This window comes from Lates calcarifer, linkage group LG1 (assembly GCF_001640805.2).
Source record: "Lates calcarifer isolate ASB-BC8 linkage group LG1, TLL_Latcal_v3, whole genome shotgun sequence".
Classification (NCBI taxonomy): domain Eukaryota; kingdom Metazoa; phylum Chordata; class Actinopteri; family Centropomidae; genus Lates; species Lates calcarifer.
The window spans coordinates 10,713,044-10,726,578 of NC_066833.1; the positions used below are offsets into that span (position 1 = coordinate 10,713,044).

The 13,535-nt window shown below is 38.8% G+C and overlaps 1 long non-coding RNA gene across 2 annotated transcripts in view; it reads right to left on the reverse strand.

Moving 5' to 3' along the window:
* Window positions 1–3,043, reverse strand: part of LOC108888056 (uncharacterized) — a 24,875-nt gene extending 21,832 nt beyond the window's left edge. Inside the window, exons 1-3 of one of the 2 annotated variants that reach the window (XR_007813068.1) lie at window positions 1,436–1,672; window positions 1,218–1,289; window positions 673–718 (exon numbers count right to left, since the gene is read on the reverse strand). This is a non-coding gene — a long non-coding RNA (uncharacterized LOC108888056). Of the gene's footprint in view, window positions 1–672; window positions 719–1,217; window positions 1,290–1,435; window positions 1,673–2,984 lie in introns of those variants that run through there. The other variant, XR_007813070.1, reaches the window with a different exon arrangement.
* Between the last annotated feature and the right edge of the window lie 10,492 nt (window positions 3,044–13,535).

Below are 13,535 nucleotides of genomic sequence, written 5' to 3' on the forward strand. Positions count from 1 at the left end.
AGTGTTTCTAAGATTATGGACAATGTCTCTATGATCATCTCACTCTGATTGTGGACGATGCTTTCAAATCGGGGAACTCGGTCACTGTGATTTTTGACTATGTCTCTCCAATCGTGGACAATGTCTCTGATCGTGGACGTCTTGGCAATTGTGGATGATGTCGTGGATGAAGTGTGACACCTGGAGGAAATCAAAGAGAAACATACAAAGGAAAATGAGCAGTGCACTACTACCTATTCCTCATCAACAGTTTAACCATGAAAACACAGAGAAATATGCTACATTACAGCTGAACCACTACATTTAAGAAAAACATTTTTATGCCTCATACTCCAGTGTTTCTCATGTGACACTGAACTGAATAGGTTCTTCACACTTTTATGATTTACTGCACTAATGAGGAAGAGAGAGAGAGAGAGAGGGGGAGACAGAGGGAGAGAGGGAAAGGGAGAGAGACAAAGAAAGAGGGAGAGAGCTGATGTTTAAATTCATCATCTTCATTTACTTTGAGCTCTACACTCATGAACAATGCAAATACATTTTAATAATGAATGAAGTCTTTTGTGACAAATCAAACTATTCAATTGTTATTATTATTATCAATTACTGAAGATATACAATTTAATGTCAATGATCTGTGTTGGACAGTTGATAAAGCTGTTTGTGAATTACCTGGAGGGCTCAGTCCTCGTCTCAAAGAACTTCTTCATGGTGAAACCTGGAGAGAGAAACATACAAAGGAAAATGATTAATACACTACTACCAATTCCTCATCCTCATCAAAAAAACACCCCAAACACACAAATATTCAACATTACAAGCGACCAGAGCATTTTTCAAACGTTACAGGGTGCCTCAGGAAATGGGCTGATTACTGTCACATATAACAAGAAAAAGCATCAAATCTTTAAGAAAACTGCAAAATAAATGTTGTAATATAGTTAGGCATCAAAAACGATTAAAAAATGTCATAGTATAGTAAGGCTTCAAAAAGGGTCAGAAAATGTCACAATAGTTAACCATCAAAAAATGTCATAGTAAGGTGTCAAAAATGGTCAAAAGATGTCATAGTATAGTTAACGCTGATTAAGCAAAACTTTTCAGATGTCTTGAAAACGTCACCTTGAGCTCTGAGCGATTACAGTTAGTACATTTTCTGATTTAATAGATATGATTAATCAGTTCTTCTTATATTCAGTACTAAATTCATTAAATACCAAGGTTTGGACGAAGTCTCTGTGATCATGGACGATGTCTCTGTGATTGTGTCGTGGATGAAGTGGTGACACCTGAGGCAATCAAAGAGAAACATACAAAAGAAAATGATCAATTACTTCTACGATTACACTTTTCTGATATATTGAATACTGAACATAAACAATTTAATGTCAGTGCTCTGTGTTGGACAGCTGATGTAAAGCTGTTAATGAATTACCTGGAGGCCTCTGTCCTGGTCTTAAAGAACTTCTTCATTGTACGAAGACTCTCTGTAATCGCGGACAATGTCTCTGTGATTATGGACAAAGTCTCTGCAATTATGGGCAATGTCTTAGTGGTCGTGGACGATGTCTCTGAGATCCTAGATGGTGTCTCTGTGATCATCGACAATGTCTCAATGAACGCCGGGGATGCTGACTTATCGGGGACCAATAATATCTTCCGACATCATGGACAACATCTCTCGTCGTTTGACAAGGTCTCTGCGATCAGGGACAATGTGTCTGACTGTGGACAATGTCTCCCTCTTCCTCAATGTCTCTCCAATCATGGACGACGTGTCTGCGATCATGGATGATGTTGTGGATGAAGTGGTGACACCTGGAGGAAATCAAAGAGAAACATACAAAGGAAAATGAGCAGTGCACTACTACCTATTCCTCATCAACAATTTAACCATGAAACACAGAGAAATATTCTACATTACAGCTGAACACTACATTTATGAAAAGCCATTTTTATGCCTTAGACTACAGTGTTTCTAGTGTGACACTGAACTGAATAACTTCTTCACATTTGTATGATTTACTGTACTAATGAGAGAGAGAGAGAGAGCGAGAGAGAGAGGAAGAAAAGAGAGAGGGAAAGGGAGAGAGACAAAGAGATTGGGAGAGACAGGGAGCTGATCTTTAAATTCTTCATTTACTTTGAACTGTACATTCACAAACTATGCAAATAAACTTTAATAACAAATGAAGTCTTATTGTGACAAATATAAGTATTCAGACTTCAGATCAGTTATTGAAAATATAGAATTTAATGTCAATGCTCTGTGTTAGACAGTTGATGTACAGCAGTTTGTGAATTACCTGGAGTTCTCAATCCTGGTCTCAAAGAACTTCTTCATTATACAAAGACTCTGTGATAGTGAAGTGGTGACACCTGGAGCAAATAAAGAGAGAAACATACAAAGGAAATAATCAATACACTCCTACCAATTCCTCAACAGTTTAACCCCAAAACAAACATAAATATTCAACATTACAGGTGACCCCGAACATTTTCCAAACGGTCGAGGAGTATCTCAGAAAATGGGCTGTTTACTGTCACATATGATAAGAAAAAGCACCAAATCTTTAAGAATCAATAACAATAAATATTTGGGAAAAAGTGAACTGTAATGATTATCTAAATCTTAGATAATCATTTTAACTTTTCCCAATATTTATTGTTACTGATCACTGGAGGAATCATATATATTATTGTGAACTGTATAATAAAAACTTTTACTCAGATAAATTTTTGAAAGCAAGGTTTTAACTTGTGGTATTTTTTAATTACAGGGAGAAAATTAACTTGCAACTAAAACAAAAATGATTACAACTAGTACTATTTCTGAAAATTTAAAGACATTATTAATCAGATATTATTATATTCAAACCAAACTCATTAATACCAGGGATTTAAAAAATAAAACTGTTACTAACATTGATAATTCAGCTCATCAACACATTTTTTCAGATTGGGTAAATCTTTAGGACACGTACCTGTTTAATTTGTAGGGTGAGAGCTGGGGTTACTGACCAGGCTGCAGCAGCTGAACCAGTAAACCTGGAAAACACAAGTACAAGACTTAACAAATAACGTCATTAATAAAGAATAGTTCACTTCCCAAAACCTGAACAGTGTAGAAGAATACAACACTGAAAACTAAACACTAGAACCTTGACTTTACTGATCTAAGAGAGAAAAGCAATTTTTTTAACAGTATTCTCAGCTCATACATTGTGACCTACTCTTGAGGCTTAAACCTTGTGGAGGAGCACAGAGTTAAAATCAATTTACACAAAACTGAGCTCAATAAAGTTTCAAGTCACCACAAACAAATTTCTAAGCAATAATATACACAATGGGGGATCAGTGGATGGCTATGGACAGAGTGCTACCACAAAGCTACAAAGACACTCAAAACGACAGAGACAACAAACTGGGTAGAAACACGATCACAATGAGATACTTAGCTGCCACACTGAAACACAAAATGGCCACAAAGAAATGTTAAATGACCTGGAACCAATGTTCCCCCTAATTTTTCATGTGTCTGAGCATACACACAAACTCCCTGAGAATTCCTTGGACCACTGTGAGGAACATCAGACGTGCACACTGTCGCACACTGTAATTTTATGCGCTACATAGCTTTGCCGTGCGCGGAGAAAGCGGAGCGGTGCGCGATTGCGCAGGCGCGCAGCTTAGAGGGAACATTGCCTGGAACACACAAAACTACACAGACACAATAAGAATGCAAAACAACCACAAACAGACACAAAATGATCACATCGAGCACCATAAACTGGCTTAAAATGACCAAGATAGAGCACAAAAAGAAGCAGTACAATGTATGCAAAGTAATTATAAAGAGATGGAAATGGAGGTTTCAACAGATAAACTGACTATGAAGCAGTTACTACCCTCCACAACTCATATCAGGGATGCTTTAGTCACAGAAACACAAACAAACGTTAACCCATGCAGATAAAAACGACAATAAAGAGGAAATGAAGCCCCAACTACATAATAAAATTATAAGGCTAGTGCTAGCGCTCGAAGCTAATGCTAGCTTGACGTCACCTGCATACCTTCTATAAACGATATCATTACAAGGTAATGCTAATGCTAGCTCTCCGACAATGTTCATGCTAACACTAGCCGCCGCCAACTGTTTGCCTTACCTTTGTGCCACATGTGTTCAGCCTCCCAGTCTCACTCATGCTCGACAAAAAAGCAGCTCCAGAGTTTGTTTTAGCATCCAGATCTCTCTGGTAACGGCGTTTACTCACAGTACTGGCAAACAGAGGTAATGTTTCAGACTTGGTTTAAATCTGTTTTCCGACTCCGTTTCTCCGCCTCTCTGAGCTCCTCCCAAAGGACATGGCCAATGACGAGGGAACGTCGCGGACAATGACGACATACGTCAGCTTGGCAGAAAACCGCTGATTGGCCGGCTTGTTCTGGTCCGCCTAGGAATCGCCTCTGATTAGTCTTAGAATACATCTACCGTGAAAGAGAGAAGTTGATGTATTATACAATCTGGTATTATTAGAGCTGGATACTGGATCGAAAATGGCGCCCATTCAATCCTATCAGAGTTGCTCGCTAGGCGCATGAGAAAGCAAGAAGGGTTCTGGCTTCCGGGTTAACTTCCGCATTATGCGGCATAAACATGGACGTATTATCCACCGGTAACGTTGTTAATAGCATGGTTAATTCATGTTGAGCATTAACTTATCACTGGAGTTTAAGCTGTGTTATGGATTTTTTTTAAATGAGAAAGGGATCGTGTATGTGACAATTAACTATGACTTGGCAGATATTACTAAAAATTTACAAATAATTTCATAACTTTTTATATTGACAGGCATATTCATATGGCATCTCCATTTGTGCAGTGCTAGAGTTATGCATAATTTCCTGTGTTATTAATAACACTTTTGTCTATTTGTTCTGTGTTCGCCATAGCAACATTCAGGATAAATAAATGCTATTCATCCATGCATTTATTTAAAATACTATTAAATAGCAAATTGTATTTAATATTGAAAAAATGAGAAAACATGAAAACATGAGCCACATGTCATTTATAATGACCAAGCTAATGAGCCTGTTCCTGTAACGTTTGTATACTGTAGTTAGTTACAGCAGTTTTATTGCTCCTGATAGTGGGTTTAAGGGTCTGAAATATACTTTTTTACTCAATTTATTTAACTGTCCCAGGTTAGCAGTCCTCCACTGGTGCCTGTGGGCGACGGAGGAGAAGATGATCAGCATCCCTGGGAACTTCAGGTGGAGGTACTGCAGGTCCAACTTCAGCACCATGACCAGCTCCATTTGCTTCCACATGTTGAGGATTTACCACACTGAGACAGTTAAAGGAAATAAATAAATGTGGTTGTTTTGAATGGATGACAGGTTTAATGAACTTAAATCACCATAGGCTGTACAGATAAGACACTGCACAGATCACATAAGCTATCACATATAAGGTAAATGACTTACAGATTTAAAATACCCTGAAGAAAACTGTTATGGTGGGAGTTATGAAACATTACCCTAAAACAAAATGCATTTAAGTAAACAGTTTTTGAGCAGGAACAGAGGAAATCTGAGCTGGAACAGTGGAACAGAGAGGAGATTTTGAAGGAAAGCATTGCAAAAACTGAACATGAAATAAAGAAATAATGCTCTCAAACTTAATGATGACACTCCTGAATAAAGATAGGAAAGTAACTCCATAAAATGGGGCTGCCAAAAGGACAGCAGTGTGTGTTATTAGGTGTGTGTGTGTGTGAGTCAGCAGGAATGTCTGAGAACCAAGCTAATGAAGTCAGTGGAGGTAGTGGGAGTATGAGCTCAGAGGTAAGAAGTAGCCCACGCCTGGTTAGTGTGACCACTACTGGTTAGAAGTCAATGCCTAACAAGGAAAAAAATGTCAGTGAAGTCAACTTATCATGCTGTTGGAATTTTGTACCAAATCATGAAGTATTGTTACTGTTACCTTCTGTACTGTTCCATGGATGAATAATTTTACAGCTTTTGTGGAAAACATCTACAGTCTCCCAAAGACCAAGAAACAAACACAAAGGCTTGGAACAAACGTGGAGAAATCAACAGCTAATCCTCATCCTGTTGCACTCTTTATCCTTTTTAACTCCTTTATCCATGTTTAACTCTTCCTTTCATCCTTCACTCACTCTCCAAACAGTTTCCTGGACAACAATCCAGGCACTGATCACATGACCCTAAGGCTGGATATAAGACAGATCATCTAAGTGTCTCTAAAACTGCCCTTTGTTTGCTTTGATTTACTTGCTAAATGCATTTGTTTGACATATTGTGCATGGTAGAATTTTTACCATTTGGTTGAGAAAAATGGATCTGATACAGACAGAGAGAGCAAGAAGAGAGTTCCAGTAAGATAGATGGAGAGAGGAAAATGGGTGACATTTGGAGGGTCCTGACCTGATAAACCCCTCTCTCACTCTCCATCCATCTACTTCTCTCTGCCCTTCCTGCTTCAGCGCAGCCTTCCAGAGGATAAAATGGGCTTTAGTAGAGAATCTGTCCACCAGTTCTCCATGCCAGCACATGGCACTCAGTCATGAGAAGCTCAGCTTATGGCACTACCAACAAACTGGTACCAAATGAGACTCATAAGCAGAACTGTACTGGCCATCTGGAGTATTTGGAGCAGTGGAGTGATGGCATGATGGCCTGATCAAGAAAGCAGGTTTAACAAACTCAGACTAAACTTTGGTTCTAGAGCAAGTTATAAGAGTTAAATCCACTCTGACTCTTTCTCCCTGCACACATTCACTGAACATTAAAAAGCCATCGTCAATGGAGCTTTAATGTAGTGGGTATATAAAGGGCAGATGATCCATTCCATTCCAATGGAGCTGGAAATATTGCATGCACATGCACATATATTGAAGTTTAAAGAAGGTACTGACTAATTTAATAACTTGCAATGTTTGCTCTGGAATTGCAAACAAACAGGTGTTAATGCCGATGTAGGCTATGTAGTGATAATGTTGTGTAATGACAATGATAAGTATATAATGTAATGATAAGTTCAACATATTTATGATCTCTGTTGGAAGTGCATATGTCTGTACACAACTAAGAAAAGTGGCGAAGAAAAGACCTGAATTAAAGCAGTGATACCAGATCCTCAGTGCAGCTAAAGGTATTCCCACTGAAAAACAGGGAACAATGCTGGACCAAAATTAAGTGCCACTCATAGCTCATAATTTCAGAATTGGCATCAGATTAAATCCACAGTGTGATTTATTATCGCTTGTTGCATGAATTTCTTAATAAAACTAATAAAAGCAGAAGAGATGATAGATTGGTGGTCTAACTGCATAATACAGAGAAACAAAAACAAGTGTGCAATTTCCTTTTCTCGCCACTTATCTTCATCTTTCATTCTCCTGTCATCTTCTAGCTCTCTGTCCTTGTGTGCCCCTCTGCTGGGAAAAAAACTCATCCCTCTTTCTTTTCCTCTAAAGTCTCCCTTTGTGTCTCCTCAGGGTTTTGAGGTGAAACGTTTCGACAGAATCATTCCTTCTATTTCACACGTATTTATCCGTTTCAGTGTTTTCCTTTCTCCAATATCTTGTCTTGGAAGAAAACATGACATGGCTGTTAGTCTGTCATTCCTTTTCTAACTGACCTGCACAGAAATGAACTGTGCAGCAATCTGTACTTGAAGAACATAACAGGAAAAGAGACAATCAAGGAGCAGACTGTATGAGTTTTTCCTGTTCACTGCAAATCGCTAGCTCAGGATTAGAAGCTAAACAGGCGTATATTTGTGCATGTAAGTTTATATCCTCTCTCTCTTTCACTGTCCCTTATCCTGCTTCCTTCCCTCAAGCTATTTGAACACAAATCCTCAACAACCAAGTCTATTAGCTCGGACAGGGATTGTGTAAAGAGGGAGATGTATTTTTGGAAGATTATAATTGCTCATGTCATGCTGGTCCCATCCCTGTGACTGACTGTAACTGTGTGTGATTTGGGTGTGTGTATATAGGCTGAAAGCTCCTCGTGGTTGTATAAGAATTTGTGTGTTTGTGTCAGAAATAACAGAAAATCTTATACTGTTATAAACAGTATTTTTCCCCTTCCTGTAGTTCTTTCTATTTATCCACACAGTTTTAAATCGCAAGTTTGTTTAAATGTCCCGAATTAAGGTTCTCAGGTTCTGCAATAACTTTCCTCTTCAGTGGTGTTTAACAAGCCTGACCCACTTTAGCCAATCTTTCATTTAAACCTAACAATTTGTTGGCCTCTCTTTGGGTCTGTACATAGTCTGTGAGTAAGCATCACCCAAGAGGCTAAATCTAGGGAAAGAAAGTCCTCAAACCTTGTTTGGTGGTGCAGAAAGTATCATAAAATTAATACAGTTAATTCAAAAAGCTATTCAGTAATGTCTCCTTTCAAACACAGAATTGATCAACTAGACTTTGTATTGAGCATTAATGGTTATATTTCATTGTTAGGTGACTAGCAGGCATATGGTCGGATCAAAGGGAGGGACGGTCAGGTAGGCTGGATGGATGGGTCGATTCAGGATTTCAGGAATCACTGTTTGTTTCCTGTGTGAAACCATTAGTTAGCATTGTTTCTTTTTAAACCACAGTCTTTTCCTTAACTGAGTAGATTTTGTGCCTAAACCTAGTGTGACCTTTCCATAACCTTAACTATGTGTTGCTTATTGTTACCATGACAGCCACTGTTATGCTCCTACAGACGGAAGACTTGTTGGTCTACAGCCTACATCACTCTGGCCTCTATGAGCTACGGCTCATGTTGCTGAAAGACAAAATGAATGAATGTCAGGACAGAAAGATCAAGATGACAGTGTTTTACTTGGAACATGACAACATCAAAAGTACAAGGAGAACCTTTCACATCGTGTACCTTGGTACAGAAACAAATTCTGTTAAAAAGTAAAAGTTTAAATGACAGTTTAGCATTAGAGGTGTCAGGTTTTGTATATAACCTCTTTTGTTATATAGTTTTTGTTGGAGCACATAATCATCAAAAACATGAGAAAACAGATGCTTGTAATTTGCTGCATTTTGATAACTATTACTACTATTATTCATGTTCTTTGACAATTTCTACAGACCTGTAGATTCTTTTTTCTTCATATTCTTGGGGGTTTACTGTAGAGTCGACAGGAAAGAGACACAAACCAAGAGGAGACAGAGATAGGGAAAAACATTATATTAAAAGTACCTTGTTGGGCTTGAACTCTCACAGTCGGCACCTGAAATTCCAGAGCCACCATTTGTCCCAAGGGACCTGCATGTTCAACAAAAAATTAGAGAGTTGGTACCCTTGGATCAGTTGGAACTGATCTAGGGCAAGGGTAGATAAAAAAAAATGTTGAATTGGGTTAAATAAACTCTGCCTTTCTAAAATGTCATGTTAACAGAAAAGCTGCAGTGTTTCAGGTGCTGTATCTAATGGGGAATGTAAATGAGGTATTTTTCAACATGTGATCCTTCCACCTAAGTTAAAACAAACTTGTGAGGTTTAAGGTTAATAGAATCTTTCCTGTTTTTAGCGTTTCATCATTATGTACTTTTTGTGTGTTTGTCTGACTGTAACTTTGGTCACCATTTGTTATTTTAAATGTGCTCTATAAATAAATTAACAGGTCACTTGTGTAATTAGTGAGGCTGGTCATTTCTGTATGATTTGGTTTTCTTTCCAGCTTATTCTGTTGTAATTATTTTTAGAGAACTAAATATTATTCACAAAAAAAGAAAGAATTCAGATAAAACAATGCCAGTGCTGTCACAGCTGCTGAGTGACAGCTTCACAATTCCACCTTTTCTTTCTCTAATTGAAAGGTCATGTTAGCTCGTGTGACCACGGAGTCTGACTCCATTGGAAACTTTCAGTGAGTTACTGTATTAGCATTCTTGGAAAATGGGGCCATTTTTGTCATTTCTTGAAAAGATTCCAGAGGCAGAAAACACAAAACACAAAACCACATTTTCATTTCCCTGTCATTACGTAACAAGGTCAGACAAAGTTTAGAAAGATGCATGTGAGAAAAAAAAGTGTGATGGGAAAATATGAATAAAAACAGACAAGAGAATCACAGTTATGAAAAGATGAGTGAGGTTTGTGTGGTGGTTTGTAACTTTGCTGAGGCAATGAGGAGAAAAGATGAAAGAAAAGCAGACAACTACTGAGGCGAACACAGCAACTTCATTTCCTTTTTGGCAAAAAGCAGCAGTAGCCCTGTTCTCTCTCTCTGACGGTTGTCTTTTCTCCTTTCATCATCCTCTCCTGACAAACTAAACACTGTAGCAGTGAAGGATTATGTCTGTTTGTGTGTCTTTTCTGAAGATGAGGAGCTCATGCACAAGTGTTGGATTTTATATGTATGCACATTGAGTAACTGAACAAACTGCACAAAACTGAAATTCTGGAGGTATGTGGTAATCCGAGCACAAAAAATCTGTATTGTGGTTTTCTGCAGTTTATTTTCTCTGTTTATGTGAGCTTTGTGGACCCACATGAAGCTGTGGTGTATTCCTCCAGGTCCAACCACTTCAACTGCCTTAAATGGAGATAGCAACAATGCTACTAGTCTTTGTATTTGGGTAAAAAAAAATAGATAAATAATATTTTACTGACTTATGTGTTTGTTTGAGTGTGTGGCTGAATGTGAATGTCTGAACTCAGTTTGTGTCTACTCCTGGAAGTCTCAAGTTGAACTCACATCATGAGACAATGCTGGCAAGCAGCCGAACACAGCAGAACACACAAACACACACACACCCCAAGAAGTCAGAACAAGTGTGGCCAAGTAATGTGGATTGAGCCTGGCACACAAAGCCAGGCCCGGAGGATCCGGCAAGACAGACAACGCGAGTTTGTGTGTTAGCAAGATGCCTCAATGTTATCATTGTGAGTGAGTGAGTGAGTGTGTGTGTGTGTGGTGTGGTGGGATGGTGAAAGGGGAAACAGCTGCCAGTGGAGTTTACCACAAGTCATTACTGTGCACAGGGGACAGAGGAAATGTAATTTTTACAGACAAACACTTAATAGGACACACTCAGTGTTCTTAATACACTGTCCATGACCCTGTCAGGATGTGAATCTTTGGCCTCACACACACACACACACACACACATGCACAAAACTGAATTTGCTGTAATTAACACTTCAACTTCTGCTCTCTCTACTTTTAGAATGTGGTCACTGGTTTGTTCCCATGTTCCCACGCCTGAGGTGAGGTTGTATCTACATTTCAAAGGATTCATTTACACTAGAACAGTGGCTCCAAACCTGGGTGTCATGACCCCTGAGAGGGCTGTGAAATGTTAGAAACAGCTGGAAAGTGGTAAGTATCTCTGTTTTTTCTCCTTTTTTGTCTTTTTACTTGTGAATTACCAAGAGACCTAAAGTTCCCCTCTGCTACTTTAGCAGAATCTCATAAAACTTTAAAAGAACCCCACCCAAAGTATGGTATTTCCTGTATTTTACATCTGATGACTTAATGGAAAACTGACATTTGGCCTTCTGCATCACTTCTACTATCAGTGCTGATTCATACTGTACTGAAGTGCACAGTTTTTAGATGGGTTTTAGACAGAGGTAACAAACAAGCTGGGGGTACATTTGTATTAATGTGATTACAATGGATGTGTGCATGTGATTGTGTTTTAAAAGACAAACAAACAAAAAACAAATGAATGAAAACAAACAAGAAAGTATGATCTGTGTTCATCAGCCTTGAATCATGAATATTCAGACATAGGGAAAACAAGATCATAAATTGACTAGAATTAATGAGGGTTTTGGGAGGTCTGGGACAGCGTTCAAACGCAGTGTGTACATGAAAAACAATAAGAAGTCATAGGAACAAAACGCAGGCTGCCGGGCTGCCAATAATAGCTACGACTGAACAATACCTTGCCAAGTAGACACACACATACATATACATACACACACACATGCACACACACTCACTCACACGTCCACAAACTGGCACCCACTCATAATAGGAAATCCTAATTACAATGGCTTCCAATGCTTATTAAAACTACTAATAATAACTGCTAATAATTACAGCATGCCAAACCTGCCATGGGAGGGAGGTTGGAGCAATTACATATTCAGTCAGTCAGTGACTATTTCATAGAGTCAGTCAGTGAATCAACCAGCCAGTTTAACAGCCTCTCAAATGCAGCATCAGTCCACGAATGAACCAGCATGAGGCCAATCAGGATTTTACTGCAGCGTTAGTCATAATCTGAACAGATTACATGTCAAAGCATTACGTCTTAGTGACATGTCTCACACAAACAGAGCCCTCATTTGGTGAAAATAGCAAATTCCAAATGTTGGGGGACACTTGAGAGACTATTAGATAAGAGAGTTTTAAAACTTTCTCCATCAGCTGCTCGTTTACTCAGACATTCTGCTCTTTCAAGCCAAAAAAGTCCAGCACATTTGGAGTTTTAGGAAAGTCGCAAGAGCCATTAACAGTCATCCATATTAGGTGAAGCAAAATGATACTTAACATTGCTGAGAGGTGCACATATCTGCAAAGTGTGAAGACGATCCTCAGTGAGAGCAACAGTCTTTTAATGTAATGGTAAAACCGGAATGTATCATTTCACAGTGATTTAGGGAGCAACCATCCAAACATAAACAAAGGGATATCAGTCAGGTAGACAGAGCAGTCGCTCAGTCCCTCCTCACTCCTTTCATTTGTTCCATTTCAGTGACGTTTCGATCCAGACCGTGAGAAGAGTCCACAAGTGCACTGCAATTAATCTCTGTAACTAATTTAAGTTCTGACATGCATTAACACAAACACCAGGACTTAAATAGACATTCTAATCAGAGCATTGGATGTTGAAAATACACACACGCACACACTCTTACACACGGGCTGTGGATCCATACTGAACACTGTGCACAAAATGAACCTTGGCAGTGACTCAGGAGAATTTAATTACTTCCCTCTCCCTCTCCCCATTGGCCGAGAGGTCTGGGATATGCTAATTAAGCCTTGACTGATAAAACATTCCCTTGGCCTCTGTGTCTCATTACTACTAACTTCTCTGATTGCAGCCCGAGTCCAGCACCCATAGTGTCTGATAAATAAGAAGCACCTTAAGCCACAGACTGTGACTAAATGCTTATTAATTGGAGGAATATGACCTAGCAGTGCAATGGCATTATGCCAGAGAAACTCAAAAAACTTTTCGTCGCAATCAGTGTACCTTATCTCCTTTTTCTAATTGATAATTAGTCTTGCATTAATTTGGGGCCAACATCTATCTCTTATCACAAAAGGCACAATTTATCAGCTGCTTAAATGATGGACTAAATTGGGTTGGCAATGTTAATGATTCACCTTGCAGGGTATGGGGGACATGAGGGAAATAATTTCTCCTGACTCATATTTAATTAACCTTAGCAGATGTGCTGGGCATGCATCGTAACTTAAAAAAACTGAACATGTTTAAAACAAGTATGACATCTTTGGCAAAACC